Source organism: Haliaeetus albicilla, chromosome 7 (assembly GCF_947461875.1).
Source record: "Haliaeetus albicilla chromosome 7, bHalAlb1.1, whole genome shotgun sequence".
Classification (NCBI taxonomy): domain Eukaryota; kingdom Metazoa; phylum Chordata; class Aves; order Accipitriformes; family Accipitridae; genus Haliaeetus; species Haliaeetus albicilla.
In genome coordinates, this window is record NC_091489.1 from 38,587,605 (window position 1) to 38,602,749 (window position 15,145).

A 15,145-nucleotide genomic window follows, 5' to 3' on the forward strand; every position below is an offset into this window, starting at 1 on the left:
GGCCGGCCGGCGGCGGGGGGCCGGCGGCGCGGGCCGCGCTCATGGCTCGGCCGCCCGCCGCGGGGCGCGGGGCCGGGGCCGGCGGCGCCGGTGGAGCCCCCCGCCCCGCCGCGCCGCTCCTTCCGCCGGCGCCGCCGGCGGCTCCAGCCCGCGCCCGCCGGCGGGGGTGGGCGTCCGGCCGCGGCGGGCCCCGGCTGCCCGCCCGGCCCCGGGCCGCGGGCGGCTTCCCCGCGCTGCGGCGGGCGGCCGGGCGCGGGCGGCGGGCTGCGGTGCCGGCGGGCGCGGCGGCCCGGGCGCGGGCGGGGACGCCGTGGCGAGGGGCGAGGCGCTGCGTGCCGAGTGCTCCTTTCTCCGCCGGAGCCTGAATAATCATTTGGAGAAACAGGATCATTCACTTTCCTCCGAGCGCGGAGCCAGGCGCTGCCCTGTCAAAATAAAAGCCCCGCGCGCTGATTAACCGCTTCCTCGTCGCGGGCGCTCCGCCGGCCGCCCAGCGGCCTGCCGGGGACCAGCACCGCGCCGGGACGCGGCGCCCGGCACCGGGTCTGGGGTCGTCTGCGGCCTCCGGTGGGGCCGGGAGGGGGGAGCGAGGCTCCGTCTCCCCGCGAGCGGCCGCCCGGGTGCAGGAGACGTCGCGCACGGTGGGGCCCGGCGTCGCCGGTACGCAGCGGTGCCGGACCTCCCCGCGACAGCAGCGGCCCCTCTCCTACCCGGGGCCTGCTCCACCCCGCTTTTACCACCCCAAACAGCAGCCTGCAAGCCTCCGATCCCGGCCGTGCTGATGGCCTGTGGGTCCCACGCCAGCACCCCGCGGCGTGGGGGAGATGGCCCCTGCCTGAGCCCCGCTCTGGGGCCTAGGCAGTGATGCCCGAGGGCCGGCCCCAGCACCCGGGAAGGGCAGCACGCTACCGTCTTTACCGGCGAGTTTTCCACGCGTTAACCACCCTCTTCCCCTGAGCGACAGCCTCCATCGACAGCTACCCTGGGGTGGGGGTGACAGGAGCGAGGAGAGGCAGGTGAGACCCAAGGAGCAGAGGGATGCGGGAGGCGAGGTGGCTGGGGATAGCCGGGTGCAGGCTCGGGTGGAAGCGGCGTCCATCTCAAACACACCATTTGCTTTGGCCGGGCAGCTGGAGCGCAGCCCCCCGCCGACCTGGGGAGCTGCGGCCCGACTGGGGGCGGCTGCTGCCGCTGCTGCTGCAGGCCCGCAGGATGCAGCTGAGAGAGGACACAGCTGGCTCGGCGGCTGCCTGTGCTCTTGGCCTGCTCCCTCCCCCCTCGCAGGCAGAAAGGAGCCGCACAAGTGCACACGCACATCAGGCCATTAAGCCAGTCCACCCGCTTCTGGATGATGCCAGCAGCATCCTAACCAGGATGTGTCACCTTCCTGCCTGCAGCGCACTCACTGCTCGGGGGTGGGCTGGGAAGAGAGGGCTGGAGGCAGGGACCGCTTGGCAGCATCTCCGAGCGTTGCAGCGCTAAAGGGGATCCAGGGACAAGCGATCCATCTCCGCCGACGGGAAGCAGCAGCAGCAGCCGCCCCGCGGCAAAACGGCACCACCACCTTGCCCTCCCGCTCTGCCCGCGCACACGGCCGCAGCCGCCACCGGAGCCGGGCCCCCGGTCCCCCGCCCTCCCCCGGCTCGGAAGCAGAGGCAGGAGAAGAGACGGCAGGAACGGGGCGGGGGGGGGGGGGGGGGGTGTACCGCCCCCCCCCCCGCCCGCCAAAGCCGGGGCGCCGCGGCAAGAGCGCGGGCAGGGCGTGCGGCAGCGCCCCCTGCCGAGGGGCGGGGCGGGCTCCCGGCGGGGCGGGGCGGCGCAGGGCAGCGCGCGCGCCTCGCCCCGCCCCGCGCCGCGCCGGCAGCGCGCGGGCAGGCAGCTGAGCTCCCCCTGCAGGGTCAGCGCCGCTGCCCGGCCCCGTTCCCCGGCGGCAGGGCCAAGCGAAGAGCAGCGGCGGCCGCCAAGAGAGGCCGCAGGGTGGGTGGGTGGGTGGGCGGGCAGAAGCGCGCTGGCTGCTCTAAAACCCAAACCGAAAGGATGGGACGTAGGCCGTTGAGGGCGCCTCTTTGCCCCTGGCCCCGGGGTGGCTTCGCCCATCTGCAGAAGCACCCTGGGAAAAGCAGCTGAGGCTGGAGCAGACAGAAGGGACACCGTGCGTGTGCCCTGGGTTTTCCCCTCGGGGGACCGCAGGCCACGCGGGTGGGCAGTCATTGGGGGCCCCTTTGCAAAAAGCAGCATCGAGCATCATTTGCTTGTACCAGCCACCCGACCGTACCCTGATGAACCCCTCCCAGGGACCGGGGAGCAGCGAGGCTGTACATCTCCCTGCCTCTCCGGTGAGCTCCCAAGCGCCTCATCGGCAAGCAGTGACATATTTTCACGCTTTCATCCTTCCCAGTAGCAGAACTGGGCTCGTGTCCCTGCAGGCTGCATGCACAGGCGCAGTGGGTTAAAGACAGTGCCCGACCACCACTGTCTGGCACAACAGCTCGGTGCCAAGGGACAGACCTGCAGCTCTTTCCCTCCAGCCACGTCTGGTGTGGAGGGGACGTGCAGAGGCACCTGTCCTCCAGGCCCTCCGGCTGCCTCTCCCTCCCGCTCCTTCCCTATGGCCTCCCGGGCTTTCTACATCACAGCCCCTCGCATCTCTCCCAGCCTGTGCACATGAAAGTGGCAGAGTGAGACTGGGAAAGGTCAGCGGGAGGACCAGCCGCTGCCGGCTCAGCGCTGAGCCTCTGTCTTTAATTAACATCTGCCGGGCTAGCTGCCCTCCCTACACTTGACTCCGACTCCCAGTCTCCCCTTCCCTCCTCTATCATTACGCCCACGCTAGGAGAGACAGGGAGGGGAGGAGATGGGGAAGCAGAGTCCTTGGAGCTCCTCAAAGCCTCCCTCTGCCAACACCACCACTGCAGCAGCAGCTCATCCCAGGAGCTGCCTGGTACATCAGCACGTTAGCAAGCCTCTGGCCAAGATGCCCGGAACTGCCTGTTACCTGCCCCTCCCTTGCATGGGGCTTTCCTGCCTTTGGGCTGCAAAACATACACCCGGGAAATCAAGTGTCACCCTTCCAAACTAGTCAAGGACCAAGAGAGAGCCATCTTGACCGTGACTCCGGCCTTCCCTGGGAAGAATTGGGACCAGCAACCCAGAACCTCCTGACACGTTCTACCTCTGTGGGAGGCAGAGGATACTGGGCTACAGGGTCAGAAGGATCGGCCTCATCCTGTCATGTTTTTGCCGATGAGGATGTCGGGAGTACGCAGAAGCTGGGTCCCAAGCCTCCTCCGAGGCTCTGGGACTTGTTCATTCCCACCGCCTCTCCACAACACCAGCCCCAAGCTCAGACCTTCGCAAGACCCCTGTGGGCGAGGCCCTCATTACACTTATGAATATGATTAATTAGGTCCAATTAACTATACTGGAATTAATGATGTGACTCACAGTTAGCTGGAGCTGCCTCTCTGCAAAGCACTTCCCCAGTGGCTCACTCCAGTCCCAGACCAACCCCCAGCAGAGGCCCCAGAGACGGAAAAGCACAGATGAATTGGGATGAAGGAAACGAGTCTGGGGCTGAAAAATGCCTGTTTTAGGAGCAGCCCTCTGCTATGCCGACCCACGTAGGTACAGAGCAGGGAGCCAGGGGCAGCTCCAGCGTTAAATCCACAGACCTGGCACACAGGCTCATCCCGTGCTCCCCCAGAAAGGCAAAGGTCCAGCAAGGAGGTAGAAGAGGCTTCATTACTGCTGCGGAGGTAGACTCTGGCCTAAAAACATCTTTTCAGCTCTCCCTGTGCAGGACCCTGGGTCTTGCCCATCCCTAAACAGACTCCTGGCCACAGTGCCCTCTTCTCCCCTCAGACACTGGCACGGATCCTACCCCACAGCCTCGCAAGTCCCTGCTGCACCTCCATCTCCTGCGGGCTGCATCGCAAGGTTTCAATCCCACTTTGGTTTTGATGGCATCACAAAGCTGCGGCTCAGGGAAAAGGGGAAAAAAGCCAGCCCAGGAGAGGCCCCAGGTTTGCACCCAGCCCTGCAGCCAGCCAGGGAAGAATGGGCTCCCTCATTTCATGCACATTGGGAGCTTGAGCCAGACAGCCACCAGCAGCAGGCAGCTGCGAGGAGCCTGTGCTACCTCTGTCACCTCTGCAGCTGCCTAGGCAGCCAGACCAACCTGGACAGAATCAGGGGTGCCCAGCTTGGCTTCTCTGCTCCTTTCAAATGGGATCCCAGCCCGCTTCCTTTGCACTAACTTATTAACCATCACATCTCCAGCAGGCCAAGGCCAGTCACCCACGGCAGCCAGAAGAAACTAGGAAGCGCAAAGACAACATGTGAAGCGATGCAGCCAGCCAGCCACAATCTCCTGCTCAGCATCCTCATGCCAGAGCTGGGCCCTGGCCCCCCTCCATACGCTGGGATTTTCCTATGCTGCAGTCCTAAAGGCAAAAGACAGCCTGCGCTGGAGTACCAGAGGAGAATTTAATCAAGCTGAGCTGTCCTCTTCCCAAATGGAAATAGGCTGCTGCAGCCACAGCACAGCTGACACACCATCGTCTAGCAAAGACAAACTCCTGACACTGTTCCAGGATCACAAAGACACTGAGGCTTGGGATCCTGGGTGCCTTGCTATTCCTGCAACGTCAGATGCACTCATAACGCCTATATGGGTGCGAGCATGACATAGCTCTTCAAGCCTTCTTCCCCTTCTTGTGACTCCCGCATGCTCTGAACGCCAGCCTCGTCCTCCCACCGCCTCAGGTGCTTGTTGCAGCCCAGGGGAAGTCATTCCGTGTCTGCCGCCCTACGGTGCACAAAGTCCTGATGCTGCTGGCGTACTGGCACGGGAGATGAGCTTAACTCCTACCACAGCAGCCTGGCCTCAGGTAGCCTCTGCTACATGCTCTAGCTCTATTTGGGCCGCTCCTTGCATGGGGTCCTGCAGCGCCATTTGCTTGGCTGTCCCCGGTCTTGGGACACCGCCGCTTGGCCCCTGGCGAGCAGCAAACCGAGAAAAGGCTGAGGTTTGCTGGCGCGGGAGCTAGGAGGGAGCTTCTGCCACCTGGTCGAGGCAGGAGAGCCAGAGCCGGTCAGGCAGGCTGCGGGGCTGGGCAGCTGCCAGCAGGGCAGGCCACCCAGCCTGCTGCCAGCAGCGCCCGCGGGGTGCAAAGGGTTAAACCATTTAGCGAGGCCACCAGCGTGATAAATGCAGCCATCGGCAAAGCCGGCGCCTCCCACCGCCACCCAGGGCTCGGGCTGGCTGGGGAGCGGGAAGGTGGCTGGCAGCGGGGCGGGTGGGGAGAGGAGGGGGGGGACTCTTATCCTGATACGGCGCCTTCCTCCCAAGTGCGGGTTTGGAAAAACTGAGCAGGCAGGGCTGGCTCTGGAATCGCAGCGCCTCGGTGACACAAAGCCAGCAGCTCCCTCGCCGAAAGGACGGGCGGGCAGGCGGGCTCAGCCCAGCGCCCCGGGCCGCAGGGGGCAAGCCTGGCAGGGGGCGGGCAGGAGGGAGCCGGGGGTCCGGGCAGGAACGCGGCGCTCCCCCCGCAGCAGCCAGGTTTCCCTTCCCTGTGGCATTCCCGGCCGGCCGGGCCAGGCAGAAGCGGGCCCTGCGGGGGATTTCGGGTCTGGGCAAAACAGGCGGGCGGCTCTCGGCTGCTGCCGTCGCATTCCTCAGCTTCCCCCTCCGCACCGAGGCCACGCTCCGCTCCGCCAGCCTGTCTGCTGACCGCCCCGCTCTGGCCCCCACCTGCCAAAGCGGACCCCCGGAGCAGCCTCGGCACATACAGCGCATGCCGTGCACACGTGCACAGGCAAACGCACGTCGCAGACGGGCAAATCTTCACACGTGTACGCCAGCGATGGGTGTCAGAGACGGTGCTGGGGCAGACACGGTTTCTGCAGGCGTGCAGGAGCATGTGCAACCACAAACAGCAGGAAGGGAGCACAGAACACGAGTGCCAGCTCCACTGCAGACAGAGCACCAGCGAGTCTGCGGTGCATCGTACCGGAGGATAATGAGACAGTCAAGGAAGGTGCAGGAACAGCTTTTGCTGTCCCTGCTACTACAGCCTTACAGTAAGGCAGAACTAGGAACAGAGTAATCCCTCCCTTTGATTTATTTACTCAGTGCCTTCATCTCCAGAGGGCTCCTGGAAGCTTGGTCACTCAGACACTCAAGCCCTGTGTCAGCAAGATCAGGAGAGTTTTCAGGGAGGTCACAAGCCTGACACAAATTCAATTTTATTCAATGTCTCTATTAGTATTTGGGGTCACTCGAAATCACCTCTCTGTAAATGGGGTCATAACAGGAAAAGTTAGCGAGCTGCTGCCTTGCGCCATCTGCCAGCACAACAAGGACTTGTGTTGCTGGTAACCTGGACTAGCGCTTGCTATCCCCATTCCCACACACGCAGTCACCATTCCCAAGAGAGTCATGCACACCTTGGCATGTGCAACACCTCAAGCACACAAATCTCTAGCTGGGTGAAACACCTCTCCCCCAGCATCGCAGGGGCAGACCTGTTTTGCAAAGAAGCAGGGCACATACCCTGGCACGCAGGGCTGACGCAGCCAGACTCACCTGCATCAACACCCAGCTGCCTGGCTAGACCCATCTGTCCCGTGTGCTCCAGGGAGGGCAACCGCCTGAGTAAAGCCACAGGCTCTACTTGTGGGTTCAGGCTCTGCTCCCATTTCTGCTCTGTGGGTTTTCACCCAGCCCTTGCTCATCCGCACCCCAGTCTCCCAAAACATGCGTGCATTTATGCAGGTCTGATGGTACTTTCCTGCCAGAGGTGCCAAGAACCTCAGCTGACTGCCAGGGCAACGCTACAGAATTCAGGATGAGGACAAGGTCCTCCTTGCTGGCACCACCCCACCCCTGCCCAACTACTTGTTGCTTGCACTGCAGTTTCCTCTCGTGCTCCAGATTTCTCCACCTCCCCTCACGCTGTCCCGACAGCGTGCCCCCTGCATCCACCACAGACACGGAGCCACTGTCAAACCCCAGCCTGCCTTCTCCACAGCACCCAGCAAGGCGAGCGCAGTGCTGGAGGCCGGCTGCCTCTCCCCGGGTGTCAGCGTTGCTAAACGCTCATGCTACTGCCTGCCACGGGCAGACGGCTACAGCGGAACGCACGCAGAGGGCCCGCTTCTCCAGCCTTGGGAGTGCTCGAGCATCCGCCCGCTGCCTGGCCGGAGGGGCGAGGAGGATACAGGAGTGGACAGAGGAAGGTGTGTGTGTCCCCCGGCGAAGGGGGCTGCTCTGCACGCACAAGCCGGCCTCACGCCGCCTCCGACCCGCGGCCCGGGACACGCTGGCGCGCACAGGAGGCTGCGGGCATCTCCTGCCCGCAGCTGGCGCGGGGCTGCCCGGGCGCAGCTCCTCGGGCGGGGCCCGCCGGCTGCGGCGGACAGAACCGGGCAGCGGGCCCCGGCCCGGCCCGGGGTGGCGGAGGGGGGGACGGCCGCGGCGGAGGGCAGCGGGCTCCATCCCCGGCGCTGGCAGCGCAGTCCGGGCCGGCTGCCCGCACTGGCCGGCCGGGCGGGGCGGGACGCCCACCGGCAGCGCGCGGGGCTGGCGCCGGGGCCCGGCGGCGCCACCTGGCGGGCGCGGGCGGCGCAGCGGCCGTGCCACCGCTCCCGGGAGCCGCCGCCGCGGGCAGCAGCCCGGGGGGGGCCGGCGGGCAGAGCAGAGCAGAGCAGAGCAGACGGGGGAGCAGGGCACGGCGGTGACGGCCCGGCCCGGCTCCTCCCGGGGCACCCAGGGGCTCCCGCCGCGGCGGCGCAGGCGTCCCGCTCTCCTCCTCCAGCCAGGGAGAGGGGGGCTGCGCCAACGGCGGCCAGATTCTCCCTCTGTACGCCCCACGCCGAGATGCAGCACCAGAGCTGGGACGAGAAACACTAGAAAACACGTTGCCTTGTTGTATTTACCCTGTTTTCACTCTCAGACGATGCAAAGGAGATGCAGCTATCTCCAGGGCAATGCACGGCAGAATAGCGGCATGTGCGCACAGCAGAAGGGGATGTTTTAATTAAGAGGAAAAGAAGAAACCATGGCTCCAGCGAAAGATGCCAAACGGAGCTTTAACATCCAGGCGCAGAAGCGAGGAAATGGATTTCCACAGCAGGCAATACATCCTCGCCCCTGCGCTAGAATACGAAGAGCTAAACGAACCCTCCATCCCCGCCAGCAGCAGTGGCTTACAGCTGGCACCTGAACCATTAAATCACGCCTTCCTGCACAGACAGCCCTTCCTGAATATCTGTGTAACAGGTACCTTAATGCACTTCACAACTGCCGTATTTATATGGCATAGACGCTGAGAGCCAAGCATCAAAATCCTCTCCCACAGGTGGAAGGCAACGCAAGGGGTTGCAGGAATGTTGCAGGTCTGGCAGCAAAGGCTGGCAGAGCCCGAGCACCAAATACAGAGGTTGGCCTGGCCATGGCTAATGAGGTCAGCCAGGTGCCGAGGTGCTTGGCCAGGACAAAAACAGAGGCAGGAACTGGGTTTAGATGGGCAGAGATGGAGGGAGGTTGCCAAAGCCCTGTTGGCTCTCCAGCAGTGTGACTAGACAGGGTGAGGAAGAGCAGAGGCCAGAGTGGTAAGGCTGAAGCAACCTAGCTGCTAGCCCCACTACATATGGGGCTGAGTAACAGAAGGAGAACCCTCCTAAGAAGGGGCTTGGGGAACATGTCCGCCACTGCCCCTTCCTCCTTCAAATGCAACCTCTCAGAAAACACCAAGGCACAGTTAATTAAGGAACAAAGAAGCCGACAAATGAGAATTCATTAAGATGTAGTATCGCAATTGTTTGCGACTTTCTGCACGCACTCTTAATCTACCAGGCCAAAGCACAATTTTCTTGGACAAAGCAAAAGGCAGCAAGAAGGTGATAGCACAAAAGCCTGGAGCAGTGTCTCCCCCCTTATTGTCTCTCAACCATACAGCAGTCACAACACCGACTTGGTCTTTGCAGAAACAGGCAGGAAAATCCCTTAGCTATAACAAAGAGCACAGTATGTACCACCCTGGTGCTGGCTTCCCAGGCCACCAGAGACAACAGTGGACTCAAAGCAGGAGAGACCCTTGGGGTAAGCGAGCAGGCTCGTGGACAGTAGGTGTCCAGGACTCCCTTTCATAGCTGCAGGACACAGAAAAGACCAAGCTAAAGACCACATAAGCAGAATTACTTCATCCCTCACGGTCTTGCCATATTTCCCCAATTCCTCCCTCCAACCGTTGCCTTCATTCCAGTTATCAGAAGCCTTGCAAGCTTCCCCATCCTCTGACAGCCACAGCTCCCTGTCCAAGCTGGAAAAGGGGAATGAGACAGGGGGAAAGGGAGAAAGGAGTTTTTCCAGAAGCCAATGAAACGCAACTGTGAACACAGTTCCCATGGTAACAGCAGGATCCAGGGGAAGAAAAGGGAATGCAAATCGGATTATCAAGGGGATGAACAGGCAGGGACTAACGAACCAGTTGCATCCACCGGCCAAGCCAGGCCGCTCAAACACCACTTGCACTGCATGCCCGAGTACCTGATGCCCTCCTCACCTTAATGCCTGCCCAGAGAGCTCCCTTTGCAGCAGTTTGCTCTGCTCCAGAGTCACCCAGCGAGGCAAGGTCCCTGCAGCACAACAGGGCTCATAGAGGTCACTGAGGGAGTCCTACCGCCACCACGCCCAGCCCAGCAACTTTCCTGAGTGGAGCAGTCTCCCTATAATTGATGCAATATATTACTTTCACTGTCTGACATCTTAACCGTAAACGAGGAGGAGGCTCAAAAATGCCCTGAACATAAAAAAAAAAATCAAAGAGAAGTAACTCACAAGACCCAAGATTTATGCTCCTCCACCCACAGGGGAAACAGGGTACTCCTCTGTGACATTCTAGCAAGGACTCGCGCTTTGCGGAGCGCTTACAGTGAAATCAAGGCGGCTTTCAATACAGCCAGGAGAAGCACAGCACCTTGCATCAGATGGATTTAGACCAGCACATCCAAGAGCAGCAGAGCCTGTTCCAGCAGGGTTCCCAGGCTTGGGAACAATCTTCCCAGCCTGAGAAAGGACTACAGCACCTCAGCTGCTCTCTAGATCCAGCTGTCCCTGCACTGCTCATGCTGTTCACTGCACGCCTTCTCTGTCGGTGCTTCCCAGCCTGGAAAGGGTTAAGTCTCAAAAGCACCTCCTGGGGTTTTGCTACTTCTTTTCTGCTCTATTTTATTTCCTCAAAGGCAGAGATCAGCTGCCTGGATCTGGCTTGACCTCACAGCAGAGCCCACAGCCACCCCCTCTGCAGCACAGATTGCCTGTGTGCGGGGGGGGGGGGTGTCAGGCACGGGAGGGACGCATAGATTTGCCGTGCTGGAGCCCTTTTGGAGACAGGCATGAATATTTCATGACAGGGAGACGATGCTTCATCGGCATCATGCAGATGTGGATTTGCGCTGTGCTGTCGGGGACACAAAAGGACAGAGAGCCCAGGTCAGCAGCACTCTCCAGCTCCCAGGGAGCCCACCAAGAAGAGAAGCCTCCCAAGGGTAAAAGAGCCTCCTCTGCCCACGTTTGCTCTGCAGGGCCAGCAGTATGAGGAGCCACAGGTGGTGCCAGCAGCTCCCGCACAAACCTGCCATCCTCTACCTGGCAGCAATATCCCGGCAGAGAAAGCTGCACGTTGGCCTGATCTAGGGAGGAGCAGAGGGACAGCCCTGTCAGTCCCCAGCACATCCCCAGTACCATAGTGCCCTGCCAGAAGGCTGCACCAGCCCCAAAATACAAGATGTAACCAGATGGTCATTCCTAACTGGAACCCAGGTTTCAAGAAAGGCACACTATCCAACTGGAACCAGAAAAGACATCTCTATGGGGGCTGGACTGCATTTGGCACAACCTGTATAGACACCCTTTGATTGAGGCACTCGTTACAGCTTCTCCCATTCAAAAGCAGAGTGAGGTTTGAGATGCCTGTTTGGACTCTTTGCAATATGTAGAGTGGCTCCTGCCTAAGAGTCTCTGAAAGTCTGGCACAGAAGACTTGCGTCTCCAGAGCATGTGTACAGGGCAGAAAGAAAATGGACTGAACAGCATGAGGCAGGACTGCCTAGAGCAGGGCTAAGCTCATCTCTGAAACTCTCAAGCATGATCTAGCAGCAAAATTATCAGGGGTCTAGTACCAAAGTGTATTCCTATTGGGAATCCTGAGTGGAAGAAATGACTGGCTGCCCTGGTTCAAGTCTCCCAAAATCCAGCCATGCAGCAGCAATGCCAACAGGAGGAAGGAGCGAGATTTCAGCAAGGGGAGCCTGTGGAGGACCACATCTCCGGAAGTTAATTGAGACAAAGCTGCTACACTTTTCTTGGACGCGAATTCGAGTGGGAGGTGTTTGTTACTGCCAATACATTTTTCCTCATACACAGTTCTTCCACATGAGGTTGAACCGTTAAGCGTTGACAGTGCATCTGTTAAAATTGGCTCTAGAAGCCAAATGTTCTTGAAAATAAAGAGAGAAACATGCTGTGCTCGCCCTTCATCTTCCCAGCCATCCAGCTCCCAGTACCAAGGAGAAAAGCCATGTGGAGCAGCCCACGTGCACACAGGTGGCCCAAAAGTGGCCATGTTTCAAGTACCCCTCTGCGTGAAAGGTGCAGCAGGCTGAGGAACAAGAAGATCCCCAAGGATGGCAAGACTCGGCAAAAGGGCAGCACAACAATGTCAGGCTTGTTGCTACTGATAATATAAGGCTTCAAGGAAAGGACCCGCAGAAGATCTGGGAGAAGGCGTCTTCCCAATATTTCAAATTCCTCTCCCGCTTTCTGTTTCCTTTTTACAACTGCATTTCTGTCCTACCTCCCATGGCAGCTACCTTGGGCTTAGAGCAAACAGTGAGCCTGCTTCTTCAGAAAGATCCTGCACCCAGCAGATAGCACTGGGATCACCACTGACTACAAGCACTGGAAGAGGACATCCCTGCAAAGAGAGGAAGATGATCTTCCCCCAAGGTCATGAAATCTTGTCTTCAGATGAAGAAGAAGAAGAAAAAAAAAATAGAAAGGCCAATGCAGCCTCCTCACTTGACTCCTTTTAATTAGTAACCATCTGGTTTTAAGAAGAGCTGTCAACCAATGTAGAGCATTTGGCAAGCTTCCTCAGCTGCTGCTCTCCCAACTTCAGTTCTTCTTGGAAACACTTTAAGCCCCGAGATGCCAAAAGGAAATGAAAAGAAAAGCGAGAAAGAGCACGCGAGAGTGAAGCAGAAGAGCAAGGATGCAGTATAAACTAGCAGACAGAGCGAGACATTCCCCAGTTCCACTTGCAGGTCAAGGAGCAAACTGCAAACGCTGCTGGCCATCTGATAGCCGGGAAACCCACCCACCCACCCAGCCACGTGGGAGGAACTGCAATACCTCAAGCACCATATTTCAAACAAGCCGTTACAAATCCCTTGACATTTTCTGGAAGTTGGGCTGCTCAATTCAGTGTCTTGGCCAAATTCCAACTTCGGAAGTGACTTTCCATCTTCGTAAATTCCCTCCCTCACTTCAATTTCTTCTTTGTCCCAACCACTGTGCGATGGCACTGTGTACCTGCAGTTACATGTGCTGCACCAGCAGTGTTCATCCACCAGGACAGACACGGACAATCTTACAAACAAAACGCATCCTGCTCCATGGACAAGAGCTGTGATGCTCTTCCTCGAGTGCTGCCCTGGTTCTGCCTGTTGCCACACTCTGCTCAAATAGAGGGGTGCCGTTCTCCACCGAGTAAACCTGCAGGTGCAAAGGGAGCTTTCTACCTATCTTGTGGACGGAGCAAGGAGGCAGGCAAACTGTTCTGCTCTGCAAAACTCCCAGGCTGCCTTGCTCTCCAAGCCACCAACGCTCAAGTCCGCAGGCATGCTCTGCCAGCACAAGCCCTTTTGCTCTTTTCAGGGAAGCAGCCGCACTGGTAGCAAAGCTGGGCGGCAGGAGCTGGGCTGCAGCATTTTTGTGAGCCCTGCCTGCCTCATTAACATTCAGCACATGGCTCAAGCAGCTTTTAGATTACTCTTTCCTGACTCTGGGACCTTGTGCGTGAGTCAGAGGCTGGCACATTTGCTTCCCCCCATCCCTGCGAGCCCCCAACAAATGGTAAACTACATTTTGAACAGTTCTCTTAATTTCTGTGTGCAGACAACCTTCTTCTCACTTTTGCAAAGAAGCAGAGTCATCCTCTACTCCCCCAAACAGCATCACGTGCACACAGACCACTACCCTCTTTTCTCACAGACCCATTCAGATGTTGCAGTACCCTCTTGTAAGCAGGTACATCAGACTCCCCTACACTCACACCCCCTCCACTCATTTCCACCCTGGTTCCCATATGGTACTTCAGCTGCCCATGAAGCACATGTAGAGGCCAGCAACTTTTCCCTTCTTCAGACCCATGGTAATGGGGTACAGGCACAGCTGAAGGAGCGGAGGATCCCCATGTTAAATACGTTAATGCCTCACTATGAACAGGGCAGATATCATTTCCCAATGCACTTCTGCAGTTCTGTTGCACACAGAAAGAGTCCGAGATCCAAACCTACGAGATCCTCCCATTATGCCTGCTCTGACATTCACCAGCCAGTCAAAGCAGCAGAGCTGTAATCTTGTTGACTCCTGACCCACGAGAAAAAAGCAAGCACTAAATTCCTTATTAGAGCATCCAAAACCACCAGAGACCTGCACCTGATTAGCATTCTCACACATTTCCAGAGGGGCAGATGAGCAGGTTTCAGCTGCCCTGATCTGCATGCAGCTATGAGATATTCTCACTTTCCGTCTCAGGAGCTGCATGAGACTTGGGCTCAGCTGGGATGCCCACCATCGACGGGGCAGTGGAAGCTCAGGAACTTTCTCATATCCACTTCTTTTAAGAGGATAAGTGTGCTGGTCTAACACTCTTGGGACTGAAAATCCCCATGCAGGGAACAAGGACATGCCCAGGCAGGCCAGAGAGAAACACATGTGGGTCATCCAGCCTGGACCATCTCCCCATGAGCCTCGACAGGGCCAATTTACACCAAAGGACCGAAAGCAAAAGGCTGTGGATGCCCTTCCTCTTTTCAGTTTCCCAACCTCGACTGGAGAGAACAAAGTTTTTCCTCCAAGCCACAGGAACCTCTGCGCAATACTTCCATCTTCCATGCTTCTCCTCCAAAGCCTTTCTTCCTTGTCTATTAGCATCATGCAAAGCGCCCAACTGCCAATGCCAATGAGACTTCAGGCAGAAATCCATCTATTTCTCCCCTCCAGCTCTTAATTAACATGTGGGCTTTAATTACATTTCCCATATTCACGAAAAAATATGTCCCTCTCCTCCACCTGTCCTCCCCAAGACCATTACAAGAGCCCTAATAATAATAATCATCAGCAGCAGCAGTCTACCCTGAGAGCAAGACGGGGGGCATCTGCTCCATCTTCCCAAGTTACCCCATCCCACCTAGCCCCCCCGATCACTCAGAGAGCTGCAGGCCCTGGTCCCGTGCCAATGGAGAGGGGTGGAAGCACTGCTAACAGGTTGGCACAACATATTGCCAGGGCTGGATAGTGCCTGCAGGCTTTGGCTGCAGCGAAAGACATTACAGTTCAAGGGTGGACACAGAAACAACGGCAATTTGGAGAGGTATTAGGGATTCTCTTGTTTTCAAAGGTAAGGATGGGCCACCCTCCTGCTGAAGAAGCTCTGTCTTCACTATTTATACAATCACTGCCAGGCAGCTTTGCACTAACACTCAGCTGGTTCACAGACCTAGGCAGTAAAAAAAAAAAAAAAAAAAAAAAAAAAAAGGCAGGTGGGGGAACTTTCTAACCAACCTCCCCATTCTCAGTGATCCAGCCGCTAAGTGAAAACTGAGAAATTCTTCCGTATCCAGCCAGATCGGAGCAGGAAAGAAGCTGATACAATTCACCCAAGCATGGACCTTGGTGCAGTCAGGTTTTCATAAAGCTCAGGCATTTGTCTAAAGGTAACTCAAACTGCTACCATTCTCCTCCAGACTCCGGGAACCTCACCCAGATGCAGTCTATCACGGTGGGGAGACGGAGTCCTGCGCAACATCGACCTTGGATTTGTAAACTCAAAATCAGAATCAGCTCTCAGACAGACTA